Genomic DNA, 15,194 nt, shown 5'->3' with positions numbered 1-15,194 from the left:
AATATACTTTTCATACTTCAATACAGTCCCTTAGAAACTGCTTTCAAGCTTAATTCCAGCCATCTAAGATGTTCATGGACATTTTTCTAACAAATTTCCTGGCTTTGCAAATTACTTTGTTGGCTTTCTAGTCAACTCTTTATTCATGGTTAACTTTTCAAAGTTCATGTTGTGTGACATAGTGATGATGTATTTCAGATAAATTAATTGAGTATTCTAGGATAGAATATACTGTAAAATACTTTATTTTAGCTGGAATTAATTTTCCCTGAATAGACTGAGTGCTTTGTATGGATTTTATTTTTACTGATTTTTGACGAGTTGAATGTAAAATATAGTAAAAACTGTATATTCGCTGGATTTTATTTTCACTGAATTATTCTTTCAGCGAAAATAGCGAAAATTATTTCCAAACGAATATAAAGTATTCTACATTATTACATGCCATTTCCTGTTACAACAACAGTATTCTCGCTGCGGCCTGGAAAAGCGGGTTACCGCCCTCACACGGTATAAAAAAACTACCGTGTATATTGCAGCAACGACATGACGGTACGGGAACCACATCTAAAAAGACGGGAAATACGGAAGTGATAACATCTATCTGAATGAGATTGGCACTGAAATTGTGGCATCTGATTTCATCAATGAAATAAACAATAAACAAAACTATGTTACCAACAGACAACCATCATAGAAGCAGTATAAAAAAACACCCCTAACAAACCTTAAATAAATTTGTAATGAATGTTCATGTTCATCAAAAAGGTGTTTTGTTGGTTACCATTCAAGTATAATGGGCTGGAGGGTAAATTCATCAAAAATACATTTCAATAGGTATCCCCGTCGCTAAGTTGTAAAGAAAGAGCCAATGACATATTTCCAGGGTTAATGATATTGTCATTGATATATCGTTTTCACAAAGTTAAAGTATTATATATATATATATATATATATATATATATATATATATATATATATATATATATATATATATATATATATATATATATATATATATATATATTGTGCGTTGTTTATAGACGTTGGGATGTGGAAGAAGATATTATAGAAAGACTCTGCTAAGACTATATTTTATATTAATATTATACGAGTTATATTGATCTTTGGTTATGAATATGTCTTTGTCTGATATTTCATTTGAATAATTTACTCCTTAGACTTGATAGTTTTAAGTATTCAAATGCATAATTTAGTGATCTGAATGTCAGATCTAAGGCCAGAAGGTAATATGGTGAAATTACACTATTTCCAGGATTCTTATTTTCAGCCATGTATCGAGAAGATTCCTTTTCTTCCAAATTTGTTTTTTGTATTTGTATTTTACTTAAATTACACAGAGTTGCATTGTAAAGCATTAGAACTTGAGTGTCCCGGAGAATTCCGTGATCAACCAATTGTTATTATGTTTTGTTTTGTTCCAAAGCTTTATAAGGCCATTTTAAAACCAGTTACCAAACATTTAAATACAAATGGTTGTCTATTCAACAAATGGTTCGATAATTTTGTTTGCCACCAGTAATAATTCAATCACAAAAATGTATATAATGATTTAATAAAATGTGTTTCACTTTTTCATAAACTATGATGACAAAATCAACAATTTCATCACTTAACCTCACCATTACAGTCAGAACCGTGTGGAAAATTGTCCCGTCATCGCGCACAGGTCTCACGGTAGACACCAACTAAATACACACGCCCTCTATCGCCATGGTCAGGAGTCAGGAAAACTTATGGTTTTATGCTTTCCTTATTTTAGGTCAGTATGTAACGATCAAAAATGGGCCACCCAGCAAACGTTACCATGGCAGCGATGATGATTATGTTTACCCGCAAATCAGATTGAAATTGGTTTGATCTGGTACATAATACCAGTGTATTACAATCGTGGCCGTAGGTAATAACTCTCGGTTTATAGCTGCGTGTATATCCGTGAAGAGCATGAGCCATCATCGATAAAAACGAAATGTGTGTCAATTTCAAACCACTTTTGAAATATGTTTCTCTTTCTTGACCTGTTTTCGTTTGTTTTGCTCTCTTTGTCAAGTTACATCAAGTTATTCTCAATACCCCCCCCCCCAAGATATTGATTAATGACATCACTACACGTAAAAATGACTAGTTGTAGCCTTGCAAATAAGATATGACTTTGTCTTGTCCTTTAAAAATGAAGTAACTTAAGTCGAAGTTCACAGAATGGTTGTACGCTAATGCACAAACTTCATGTCTTTGATTAATGATTGTAATGGACGTAAAACTGATAATTTTAATATTCAGTTTGGTATCTCCCATTAAACCTGCCAAGTATTATTAGCGAAACAAATAATTGGCAGCCGTAATGATATCAATGGACAGCACACTTCGTCATTTAGTCCATGAGCGTAGACAATGGAAAGGTTGGTACGTTGTACATTAGATTCAGAACTGATATTGAACTCATATTTTTATTATTTTATTTCATTCAACCATACGTACCCAATCTTTAATATAATTTGTAAGATTTTTCCATCATATGAAACCGAACAGTGCCATTTTGCCAAAAAGTGATTTGATTACAAACATTTTATACTCACGTCCCATTTCACAAAAAGAAAGTGAAAGTGAAAGAATAGCTTTGCAAAGTACATTACATATTTGCTCTATCATTTGGAAATACGTATATATATATATATCCATTAATTTGAGGTAGACGAAAAATCTATAAAGAACTAAATTAAATGCATACTTCAAATCGTTCTATGCAGTATAAAATAGAAAGACCTAATGCACAAAAGCTAAAGTGGATCAACACTGTCTGATTCGTAAACAATTTTTGACATTTCTTACAATAATTCAAGACGTTGACATTTACTAATTCTAATACATTTGTTTTTACTTTTGAACTACTCTCTAGGCTTTCTCGTAAATTTTGACGAGCGGTACAAAAACCTGACCTCGCAATCTACTTATTTAGCTTAAAACGTTCACCATTTCACTTTTCAATACAAAACACTTGTTTTTGGAAGCAGCTTTCCTGACATTTTAGACAACTTTAAAAACGTTTAAGATACAAACAAATACTCCAGGCTTTCTGGGCAACGTTCCTGTTATCGAAATCACAAGAAGTTATGTTTAATTCTAAATAACGTAATGGATACATACCATTAATGTATTCTTTACTGTTATGTGGAGTCTATTATGCGGTTTGTGAAATAGTATACTCCCCCCCCCCACGTCCATGAAATATGTACGACTCGCACGAATATTTGTGTGTAGCGCCAGCTATCACAAAACATGTTAGTCACTATGAGTTTGCCTTTTATTAACATTGATGAGATTTAATATCACTATATTTTTCACAATTGTATCACATTTAGAATTATATTGGTCATTATTTGACGTAATGTATTAATCCACTATACAGAAAGTTAGATTTTACCCCCCCCCCCAAATAAAAATATTTTCAATATTATGTTCGTAGTTTTATAATAAATAATGTTGAAATATAATAAAATTCGGTCGGCATACTAGTTAATAATATTGTACCCAAATATGATTTAATGTATACAAAGTGACGCATGAAAGTTATCTCGACCGAATTTTTAAATTTCGCTTACTGAGAACACTGAATATTTTGACCTATGATGCAAATGTTGGGTTATACATTTAGGTGGATTGAGACCACCTCTTCGTGGAGAGTGAAACAAAAGTGGAATTGACATATTCAATCGTGGCGTAGATTCTTAAACAAAGGTCTTATAGGAAAATTTACCAAAAACATAAAAAACTACAGCTATTTTATTTGGTCGAGTGTGTTTGCACTCGCATCATAAGATAACAGAAAGTTAGTGAATACGAATATATGAAAATAACTACGTGTGGCTTTGACCTTATAATAGGCGAAAAGTGGTGGGGATTATTGCTTTGAATAAAACATGAATGTGCAGCTTATGTGACTGCAGGTTGATTTGATAAAGTTAACGAATGGTGGGAGGCAGGATTTATGAAAGCTCAATGTATAATCTAATGGTTTCGTGTTTAACGGTATCCCGTGGTGATAAGTTTGTTTGTTGAAACGGTCCGTGGGAAGCGCATAGTATGGACATACCACTCAACGTACCGGTTTCCATGAGAACTGGGAAGTGAAATTGCGTCTAGTGTGAATTCTTGCGTTGTGTTTTGTGTCACCAGCGTTGCGAGATGGAAGAGTTGTGTCGTAGTATAGTTGAAAACAAATTGTGCATTACGCGCACATCGTGGTTTTTATTTGTAATGCCTACACGGTTCATGATCTAACAAACTCTGCAAACTAGACACGAATACAAGTGTGACTGAAACGTCATACATTCAACAGATTCCCGTTTGATCAGAAGCCGTCATACATAGTACATATTGTACCTACAATAATCACGTGGTTGTCAATTATTAAACCATTAACATATGTCATCTCTAGTGGCGACTAAGGATACATTGAAACAAAATTGTCATTGGATGGAGATAGACAAGTAAAATTAATATAAAAACACTCGGAAATTGGCAGGCATCTGAAAGTGTTATTTCATAATTTTAATAATTTGGACATTGTACTGACTAGTTTCAACGTTTTGCGTTTGGAAAACTGGTGTTACACACTATTTTAAAAAGTATTACATTACCAACTTGTTATACAAAATAAATTTCACGTTTTACTCTTTGCATAGTTTAGCGTACTGGAGTGATAAATTATCTTGGATTTATGGATCGTCCATGCATGTATTCTTAAACATATTAGAAAAATATTCTTCCAAATAAGATCAATCGTGTAATATTTGACAAGGTGTCACGGTTATTGGTCTGTGTATACACACCTCTGGGAGTCCGGTACTATTACATGTTTACAGTATTCTATGAATATATTACGTTCATTGGAAATATCAGTTAATCCAAGAATATCGCAAAGCATATGTGCAATATGCAACCACGCCGTGCTTGCGTAGTTTGCGGTATTCTCGTGATAACCGTATTATTGTCATAAGTCTTTGGTTGCTTGTAGTCATAAATTAATGAAATATAACCAGCCTAAATGCCAGTTAAAATTATTTATGATGATCTAGCAGTGTGCCAACTCTCACGTACAGTGACGTGTTATATTCCCGCTACGAGATGTTCACATTCGATGTAAACATACCAATTTCCAAACTACTCGAGATCCCACGTTATGCGTGAAATTCAACGTTAAAACGGAACAGGCAAATGTCATAGCGTACACGTTTTATAGAATATGTTCACGCTTAAAAATGTGCTATGGACATTTGATATTTCAACGCTAGCTCCCCCTGAAAAATTTGTATTTCGATATTGAACTATGAGCGAATCAAGTTTAAAATCAAATCAATAGATTTTTTGTGGAAGACGGTCGAACTGTACTGAAAATCGTCTATTTAAACACACATTTTCTAAATGACAATAAGGTCTATTGTAGTCGAATGCGTTTGTATGAGTTTTTTTTTATATTCTATTGTTTTCGTTGCCAGGTGAATAATACGATGTGCAAAACATAGTATGCTTAAAATGAAAAAAAAAAGTATGAAAGAAGCGCGGTTTCGTAACAGCTAATCATGAAAAAGTAGCATCAACTCAAATTGTTGGTAATAACAACACCATTTTAAGAGACACAGCGCTGTTAGCAATCAATTATTACCACTTTTATCATTACTATTTAGTTAGCTCTATCTTTGTATTTTACACTCATCTCCGATTAATTTTTCAGCCATCAAAATTGAAGTTCAATTTCACTTAATTTCAGGAATAGCTGCTCTAGCATCAAGGGCAAATTCAGACATGAAATATAAAAATCAGTTGAAAGATAAATGTTTCGACGAAACACTAAATATGAAGCAAGGCTATTGAACATAACAGAGACAGTAAATGCAATCAGTATTTATATAAAAGTTTTCATATTAATATTTTAATAAAGTAAATCCCGTACGAGACCATAAAACCATTTGTTGAGTGTATACTTTGCGTTATAATAGTAATAATCCTATAACATTATGCATCTTGTCCGTCCAACGTGAACCGTGTACACAGGACGCCTAAGATCGCAAGACACAAACAAATAGTAGAAATATGCTTGCTAGATTTTCGGAGTATATTTTAACTCGTCAATTTATGCTACCCCCTGGTGCATTACTAAAATGCACAATATCTATTTGTATATCTATATACATCACTCTACTACCATTTCTACATTATTCCATATAATATAAATATATCAACATTATTAATATTGAGTAAAATGGAAAGAATGTAATTATTTTACGACATTTTACCTGATCGTAAATTATACATTCATGCTATGAGGTAAGCTGGATTTGCGATGTGCGGCACATGGAAACAAATTGAATCAAATTACGTATCACTGCTACCGGAAACTTATCCGATTAGGGGAATGTATCTCTAAGATTTGGTAGACGCCAGAAGAAATCAGAAAGATGACTACGATATCAAATGTTATTTGTATTATAATAGATACCATACTGTTCGTAACTAACTGTTGTATCTGCATTTATGAGCGAATATATCGAGTGGCGTTCATTGTACAATAGAATTTATGTTTATAAAATATGAAGAGAGTTGTTTGTATGTTTGAGTTCGGCAATTATCTTGCTAATTAATGTGTGTGTAATCGAACAAGCGTCTACTGTGTCCTGTGACGCCATTGGTTAGAAATACGTTCGATCGACGCGCAAGGATTGGAATCGCCTTCAAACGTCCGAAGAGTGTCACAGCTAGCATATCATGCGACCATATCACCGAACATGGTTATAAAAGTTGAAAACTCCCATTTTTTAATTTTTTTATATGATTCATATACAGTCCCAAAGCTTGTAACATATTGAACATGGTATCACCTGAAAATAAACATTTACAGTTAAGACTTAATATTGACCGATGTATGTCTAGTAGCTACAATAGGTTGTTTTTTGAATAAAATATATCCTTACTATATCTTACTATGTGTAAAAACTAGACGGTGATTTAGACAATATGGCACATAACAAATTGAACTGAATAAAACCACGATTACATGTTTATAAGTATATGTTTTATATAATAATTGGATTGCACGAATACAATAACAATGTTTTGTAACCTGTAAAGTACATGGGTATACATGTAATGAACTTGAACTACCTAACTACAGATTGTTTATAATAGGCTTATTATGAATATTCAAATTCAAAATTAATTGCGAGATTTCGCTACGGGAAATCCCAATGGATGGTCGAAAATGTTAAATAGTTAAATAGTACTTGCGCCGCCGTGACTAACTTATTCCCGAAAACCAGTACAGGTAGTTGAACCTATATTAAGTTAATTGTCATTTTATTCATCTGCATATTGTATGTTTCATACAGTAATGATTTCAACATTAATACGTGTCATATAGCGACGTTCACAGTGTCTATATTGGTCCGTGGTTGCCTGTCAATAAAAGAAATGCTGTTTTGTAGAAATGTGATATATATTAAATTGAAGAACTACTAAAGAACCAATCAAAGTTGTATATTTGAACAATATTGTTTTCACCCATCTACGTCATGTTGACGTCACAGAGCGCATCGTCGCTAGAGGGCGCACAGTATATTAAGAAAGGTATATTATGTGCTTCATATGTTTGGAAGCCTACTCTAGGACGTTCCAAGTTAAACATATAGAAATGTGATTTGTTAAATTCAACATCCCTGTTATTTGGCATAGTGCTATAAGACGTCGAAATTTCAATAAAACGGCGTATATAGTCAAATCATTCCACAATCTGTTCTCCTAGTAGCGTTGCTCAGTGGTAATTCAAAGATAGTAAATGTGAAATATGGCATTTCAATTTATTTAACAATGAGTCAGTTATGAATTATTCATGAACGCATCTATCCATGGTGATTTGACTAATCACGATGTTATCTTGTGCTGAAGAGATATTTAATATAAAATTTAAAACGAATAAGCGCTGATCCCGCGTAGACTATACTTGAATAATAAAAAAAATAATGCAAATGTTTTTCGCAAAGTATTTTATTATTTCATATTTTACTGTTTCACCATTCAATTATTTAAAATATTATGTCAAAAATACTTGACAATTACCGTTCAAGAACTATCGTATATGCTCATCTCCCAAGCTGCTCATTAAGGACTATCTACGTGTAACTCGATAAATGTTAATTTATTGTTATCTAAGCAGTCAATAGATCAGAAAGGTGTGAATTGTGGAATAAGATAATAGAAAGTCGTGTATTGCTTACAAATCAACGAAATAATTCGGTATACCACGCCAAGGTACTGAAGTTTTGACTGTAAACACCAAATTATTATAAATATATGTGAAAAGTTGTGATTTTCACGCCAAAACCAATTATTACAGAAGTTTGTAAAGTCATAGTAGCTAGTAACATAGGGTTTAAAGCAAGTCAATAATACCGAAAACATGGCAGGGCGGTACGTGGCGATTTGGTCATGTGAATACGAGCCAGTCCGGGTCACACAAGCAGAACATGTTCAGTATGAACTACCATCTCATTTACACTATCGTTACCGTAACAGTATTGTACAAATCTCCTCCATTCCTAGCAAACTGACAAGTCATACAAAGGACAAAATAAATTTAGGAACTAGCAGGGAGTTTTCGACAGAAAATAAGTTCTTAGAACGAATTTCGCTATAAAGTAGCTTCTTAGATGATAAATCAGCACAACCTTGTCCTTACGTGTGACGTCTTCACATAAAATGTCAGAATAAATTGGGAAATCTGTTTTCCATTCAGTTGATACAATCAAATCAAGAAGAGAAACATCAATGACACGATCCTTTGTTATTTATAAAAAAACAATCTCGCTTTTGCTATATTAATTTAGAGAATATATCATTGGTCTTAGAATAGTCTGCCACGAATGAAGCGTTCACAGCAGTTGTATCGAGATATTCTTCAATCACAAACCTGAAAACTTCAATTAATTTCGGAAGTGTTTACAAGTCAAGTATCCATTGTGTGATTTGATTATTGTCATACTGAGTACGTGACTCGACGTCAACATGAAACGAGTTGCTGTTATTCTTTTTTTTACAAAACAATATCAGGAATGAATTTATGTATGTGTCTTGGCATCACCTCAAAACAAGTTATCAGGAACACATTTTACACTGAACTTTTAAAGTAGAAACAACAGCATAGGCAATTTTTTTTTACAAATTTTACGAAAACCAAAATACCGATAATTAAGTTCATAGTCAAATCAGTAAGAGAAAGTTAGATGGATCAGATGATTTGCATGAAGTGATATCAGATGATTCAAATAGAGTGATCACATCCTGTCCCCAAATATGAGATTCTATTATTCTATTAGAATAATTTGGTTTAACACTTTAGACGAAAAAAGACAGTATGTCTTAAATTTTTTTTACACATATATATTTGCAAAGCGAGTGAGCGGGGAAATGCATACCCAGTCCCCCAGGCTATAGGCAGGGAAGAGTGAGATGAATATTTCTATGAAAGTAGGAACAATTCATAACAGTATAATACAAATAATTTGTTTGGAAATGTAGATCTTAGTAGTCATGAAGCAGAAGAAGCATGACTACCCAGGAAAAATAAAAGGTATCCCCGAACGGCATTGTGGGTGATTCAGGTCACAACAACGTATTGTATGAGCTAAACTATTAGTTTACATTGAATATACATTAAGTCGACTCGATGAAATATGCAGTAATTTCACTCATTTGATTTGTCACCACCTATCATACATACGTCATTCCGTTCACACCTGCACGTGTTTGGTTAAGTCATCATTAAAACAATTACCGATAACCCGACTTTACCCGTTTACCTAAGTAAGATTGGGATTTATGTTAGCTTTGTATCTGCATATTTATTCTGGCAGCTCTGAGGCTATTACAAATTACATTGATACACAACCAAGCAGCCGAGTACTTGTTCTGTCACCTGGACAGCTAAATGTGGTAGGCATGGTGGGACAATCCTCGGGGGCGGAGCTACGTCACAAGACGTTCCACGTTGCTACGACGCGCATCACTGTACATGCATTTCTATGGGCTCTGTGCGCGCTGCTGTGGAACGCCGGTCGAGCCGGTGAAAATTCGAAAAAACAACACAAACTCAACTTTGAAGTAATCCCGAACAACCAAATTTATATATGTTACACACGTAGGGCTAATCTTGTTACACTGTTCAGAGGAGTCTCAACAGTTATCCCAAAGTACCGTTTTCTGCGAGTTTTGGGTCTTTGTTTTCACCGCCGCAGGTTGCCAGGCGGTGAAAATGCCCGGATGTCCGCCCCCGAGGATATACGTAAGTAGCGTTATGATCTAGGGTTATAATTATATGACACATAAGCTATGCACATGTATGGCAACAAATATACCAAATGGTAACATTAAACCCGTGTAATCAACGCACATCAACTTAATAAGTCAAATCCGTCGACACCATGTGAAAACAGTTTTAAATAAATGTGGTGCAAATAACCAAATATCGCCCTCTAGTGTCGACGCGCTTTTGTGACGTCAATTTGCTTACATACACGTTCTGCGTCATGTTGTCTTCACAAATGCACTGCGTCACCATAGGGTGTGATTCATAGAAATGGCGTATTTATCTCGGATAACATGCAACAGTGTAATTTCAAAAGTAATATAACTAATAATAAATAATAAACCGTTCATTGCATAAAGTGACTCATGATGGCTGAATTGAACGCGAAAGATCAGATTTTAATCAGATCGGACTTGACCTTGACCTCGGGGGCGGAGCTACGTCACAAGACGTTCCACGTTGCTACGACGCGCACCACTGTACATGCATTTCTATGGGCTCTGCGCGCGCTGCTGTGGAACGCCGGTCGAGCCGGTGAAAATTCGAAAAAACAACACAAACTCAACTTTGAAGTAATCCCAAACAACCAAACTTATATATGTTATACACGTAGGGCTAATCTTGTTACACTGTTCAGAGGAGTCTCAACAGTTATGTGACTTTATGTGAGCTAATATGTTCTCATTTTCGTTGTATGTATACTCAAAGTCACGTGGTGGGATCAACTTTCTTACATATTAGTTATAAAGATTACAATTAGATATAGCAGCTATCATACGAGCTTGCGTAATTAGGGGATTGTTACGACATATCCTCTCTCCAGGCCTCGGCTGTAAGACGGTGATTACGTTCGGAATATATATGACTGGATTCCTGCTTTTTTTTTAAAAAATAAGGTTGGATGAAATCGCTTTTTTGAATAAATGATGAGAAATCCAAGTCCTTGACATAGTTATGCCACAAGCGTGTATAAAAAACGTTCCCTTATCAAGGGATCGTCAGCTGTCAGTCGATACACATTTATAACACTCGAAGCCATAGTATGCACTTCGTCGCAGATGAAAATAAATCCAGCTCAGCACATGTAACACTCACTGTGTGGTTTGTTTGCTCGACGTAGGAGAAATTTGTGACGTGTTCACCTCCGTGTTTTCAGATTTCAATATCGACTCGCCAAAGTATTCCAGAGATATTCACATGTATCTCTTCTGATATTGTGATAATACCATGTTTTAGATGGTTCTATTTTAAAGCGCGGTAGTCGTCGTGCTGCGCATGTGCGAGATATATGGGTCTCATATAAACAAAGATGGCGACTTTGACTGTTGCGCAGATCAACGAGTACGAACTGAGACGTTTCAAAGCTTCAATTTAGTAATTTTCATGTTATTGGAAGGTATCGAAGGAGTCATCGGCGGTAATCATAATCATACTTGTGATTTCCATTTGAAGAGCACATTGGATTGTGGGAAAATCAATGTTTATCAACACAAATGTGGCACATGCGCAGCGCGACGACCACCGCGCTTTAATTCGTGTTTGATAAACCACTGTTTCATACTTTATAAATTCATAGAATTTGGTAATCTGTCGTGCACCGCCGAGCTGGAGGCATACAATTTACATAATAAGGAGATAATGTGACACATTAGTGAATATCGAGCGTTAACACGTCACAGTGTTCAATTGTGTGTTTACACAAAATGCGAACGTACTGTCTGGCGACTTTGAGGGCGTTTTCAAAACTGACCAAGAGAGCAAACGACTGTTCATCGTCCAGAATGTGATTTCAGTGAAAGAACGTAATTAACGATGATAATGTGGCGCCTCATGGCTTGGTGACAATAATATTCTATTAAAATATGAAGATGATTTTAGTCATCAGAAAGTTTATTGAACAAATATACACGTGGTGTATAATTATGATATTTTGGTCAACACAGACGAACGAAAATAAACACGGAACACGCAATTCAAACTTCCAATTACGCCAATCGCCTCGCCACTACAGAGAGGTGCACTTTCAATGCACACATGGAGACAAGTAGGCAATGCACACAGAGTAGCATAAATATCCACGTATTCATGATTCAGCACAAACCTTTGGAACAATTCCGTTCACCAGTAGCGACAACCAACCGATATGATTGATAAATCTCATGTACACTTACATACGTACACGTTCTCTATTGAGACACTGATTGCCTTTCTAAGAACAGTTTGGATTACCGTTTGAGAAATTGGTTGAATGAATGTAAAACAGGTGACTGGATTTTAACATTGTCTGTCTGTGGCACTCTAAATAAATGACAACATCAACAAATATAAACAACAACAAAGAAAACAACTACATCTATTTCTGGCCTCTATTGTGGGTTATTGCGCTTATACCCGAAAAAGGCAATATTGTACATTTTTGTAAACAAACAAAATCGATGTAAATAAATGTGGTACGATTTAAGGAATGTTGGCTATGTAGGAAACCGAGCAAAAACCTTATAAAAAGGTGTAGTTGGCAGCCCCAAAATTTGTTTTTTGAAGCTGGGAAGAGGGAAGCAGAGTCCTTGCCAGATTGCGAACTGAACGCACTGAATTTAGCCAAGACTTGGTTCAGATTTGTTTGACTAGGAGTTTGGGATTGGCAAGATCGTGTCTTGAATCACATAATTTGGGTAAGCTCACTTTAATTAAATCGTGATATTTGTATTGCCCTTGTGAGAGATATAAACTTTGCTTCCTTCCTTTCAATTTTAAAAAAAACCTGGATAAAACAGTCCCGTTAAACAAATGCTATACTTTACGTGGTATCAGCAGCCGTGACGGGACCTAGGTGTGGTATTAATATACCAGAATAATTTCGTATTGGGAAGCTAATTTCCCCTGATTTATTGAAAGGAGATTGTAGATGGTGCGTGTCTTAGTGTTGTGATACTTGTATGCATTTCGACCCCATAAACAATTTGATTGTTGCTACACACGTAGGGGTTAGTAGGTTTAGCCATGAGAAATTGTTTCAGTCACCAAGTTACGGGTGTCTAATTCTTATATGATGTATCAGGTTTATTCCCTGGTAAACAGTGGCATCCCGTTAGAGATAATGTTTTGATATGCGCTAAGTGATCATAAACTTGTAACTGTCCTTCTGTGAGTGGCATGTAGTGAGATCGGATGACGGCACATTCCATTCTGAGCCGGGTATGATGGGTACATGTGTTTAAGGAGATAACTGCCAAAATCAATCCTCACTAGCTCATTATAAATTCAGTCTTTAATCTGTCGAGTGTCTAATTTATGCCTGACTGTTACCACGTAAAGCAGCGCTGTTTCGGAGTGTACTTGAACTGGATTTGGTAGTGTTTAGGTCTTATTGTGGAAACTTTAGCCTGAGTCTCTGACTGAGGGACGAGCCAAATATTTAAATGGTGCCATTGCTATGTCTTTTTGTGTATCTTTATTTTTGAAACAAGGAGATATCTTTTGACTTACTTTCTTGTACCCCTTTGTTACCAGTGTGTATTGACTTGTGGTATTTTATCTAATAGCGTGTTATTCATTAAAACGTTGGATTCGTGAATTAAATAATTTGTGTCTCGAGTATGTTTTATTACATTAGGAAGTGACCTCTTCCTCTGGGATAATTATGTCCTCTATCACCTTTGCAAGATGTACAATACAGTCATCTTTAAGTCTTCACTTTATCATAAGCGAAGCCGGACCTAGGTAATTGGGGGGAAGCGGATTGATTGGAAACACCACTCGGCTACCATTTATTACAACAGATTCCAAGACCCGCTCGCCAGTTCCCTAAACAGTGTTCGGGGGTACTGTCTAAATATCCAGTACCACACATCATATCACGGGGTGGTTGTGAAATTCCCTTTTTCAGATCGATAACCGCACACCCCGGGTATTTTGTTACAGTATTCTGAAACGATTTTGTTCATTCACCAGAAACAAGAATTTATACAACGATGGAAGTCCACACATTTGTATGAAATAATACACAGATACAAACAAATAACAAAATACGCGTACATACATTGGTAAAAAAAAAAGAATCACCACACGGTATGAACAAAATACTATGCAATGACACGTGTTCACACATCTGTATGGAATCATATAGGATCACATGAGATAATATGGAATTCATTTCTTTGTAAGAAATCTTAATAAACGCACACCAGAAACAATAATCTGCAACGATGTGGGTACACGCATTTCTAAGACACCATATAAACACAGCGAATATTATTATGCATTTAAGGGCAATTGGTAAATGATTCAATAATCCCACGGTGTAATCATGTAAGCTTTAAACCTGAATTCACACTATCTAGTTTCCCGACTGCAAGATTTATTTCCATCCATCCAGGCATGGTATTACACTTATCGCAGTACTGTCGGCTTTCAATGTTCCTTGAGAGAATTATTATCGGTGCAATATATTGAAGTCTACTAAACGAGTGCAGTAGTTTTCATAGGAACAAATGAAAATGGCTAGACTCGTTTATAAATCTGATAATGTAGGATCAATACTGTGATACGCTGTTTATCCAATGAATTCATTTTACGGCTTCTGAAAGCTAACAACTACAGCAGTGCAGGAACCCGATGAAATCAGATTACCATTAGTTTATCAAATTGCGATTACGAAAGCTTATTATTGTAGTCAGCACTATATTTGTGGTTTGCGAGATCTATAATTACTAATCCTGAAGTCAGTTCACATCGTGGCAGTTTTACAATCTCATATACACGACTTTTTATCCCATGTACCATGGCAGTCACGTGTAATAAAGCAGAGTAATAATTTACA

The sequence above is a fragment of the Saccoglossus kowalevskii genome, chromosome 21 (assembly GCF_978046115.1).
Source record: "Saccoglossus kowalevskii chromosome 21, keSacKowa6.1, whole genome shotgun sequence".
NCBI classification, from domain to species: Eukaryota; Metazoa; Hemichordata; class Enteropneusta; family Harrimaniidae; genus Saccoglossus; species Saccoglossus kowalevskii.
This window is presented reverse-complemented; position numbering follows the sequence as displayed.